The sequence below is a fragment of the Halyomorpha halys genome, unplaced genomic scaffold (assembly GCF_000696795.3).
Source record: "Halyomorpha halys isolate HHAL.00 unplaced genomic scaffold, Hhal_1.1 Scaffold1884.1, whole genome shotgun sequence".
Taxonomy (NCBI): domain Eukaryota; kingdom Metazoa; phylum Arthropoda; class Insecta; order Hemiptera; family Pentatomidae; genus Halyomorpha; species Halyomorpha halys.
This window is the reverse complement of record NW_027107780.1, coordinates 114202-115768: the sequence shown is the minus strand read 5'-3', so window position 1 is coordinate 115768 and position 1567 is coordinate 114202.

Below are 1567 nucleotides of genomic sequence, written 5' to 3'. Positions count from 1 at the left end.
TATTTCATTAACAGATAATTAGTTTTCATTATTCTTGAAGAACCAATAAAGGTTACAAATTCCCTATTCTTAGTTCATTATGGAAAATAGAATCAGCCCGTTTGAATTGGGTACCTTTTATGTTTGTTACATCATGCCTTAAGCTCAGTTACCATGTCTAATCGAAATAGCCTGAATTTTGATTTTTAGGTTTTAGTTCAGCGTAGGTTTGAACTAAATATTACTGAAAATTAAAAAAAAAATGTCCAGGAAATCGTTTTCTGAAGCCGAAACTCATATCCTAGTAATACATGACGTAACCGTTACAACACAGATGAAGTGGTGTAACCTTAACTTAATAATCCTCCCCTTAAATTATTTAACTTTATGCATTGTTAAGTTTAATCACCCACATAAAATCAATGAAAATTATTATTCCAAACATTAAAATGAAGAAAGACTGAAGTGAACGATAGTTTCTTTTTTCTATTAACCTGCATTCAAGACTCTTGACGCAAATCAACATGAAATTGATGATGATTCCCAATTATCAAATCCTTAATCAGGTGTTTTTTATTTCGATTGCCGTTTAGTTTCAATGGCTATTGGATTGTACCTGTAGCTTTAGGACGTCTATTATTAATTTTTATTTATTTATCTCTGTTACTCTAATACAGAGGCGGACAAAGAGGGTTGGCCTAGCAAGTCAAATAACAAACAAAACATACGTACATGATGAGAAAACCAAAAAATTATTTAGAAAGCCAAAAAAAGATAATAAATCCAAAAATCTTAGTGTGCAAAAGAAAAGAATAAAAATATCAACGAATATATAATTAAATATAGAAAAAAGTTGGTGTAAATTAGAGATATACAAAGATAATAAAATAATACTATAACTAAGTAGAAATACAATCTATAATAAAATTTTGTTTTTTGTTTTATTATTTTAGGGCATCAACCACGTATGGGTCATTAGCCTTAATTTCCGAAATAGCGATGGTTATATTTGTAATTCAATACTTTTGGGCTGTACCCTAGGAACCTGTGGTAAAATTTGATTAAATTTTATGGTAGAGCTTGGAATGATGGAGAAACCAGAAAAGTTTATCTTATTGACAAATATCTTTATATGGAATTTAGGAAACAGAAAGTTTGAAAAAAGAATTGAAAATAAAAATAAATTACAGATAAGTAACTTGTTTTGTAATTAACAAAATTTAAAAAAAAAATTATAAAACAACAAAAATTCCTGAACGAACTAAAAGTAAATCCAAATATTAAACTAATGGTTAGTTACAGAGGAATAAAAAAAAAAATCATTTACTTGATTTGTATGGCCTGGCTCCGAAAATCTGATTAAATTTAAAAATTGCTACCTCTAGTCTTTATAGGATGATATTATATTTGTAAACATATTTTTCATCCAATGAAATGAAAGCTGGAAAAATTAGAATGTTATGAACTAGACAAATAAATAAGTTTCATTATTAATAATATAAATTTATATTATTTCAACAGAGTTCGTTTAATGTTTTTTTATAAAATATTATTAATTTTTAATTAATAACAAATTAATTTTTAGGTC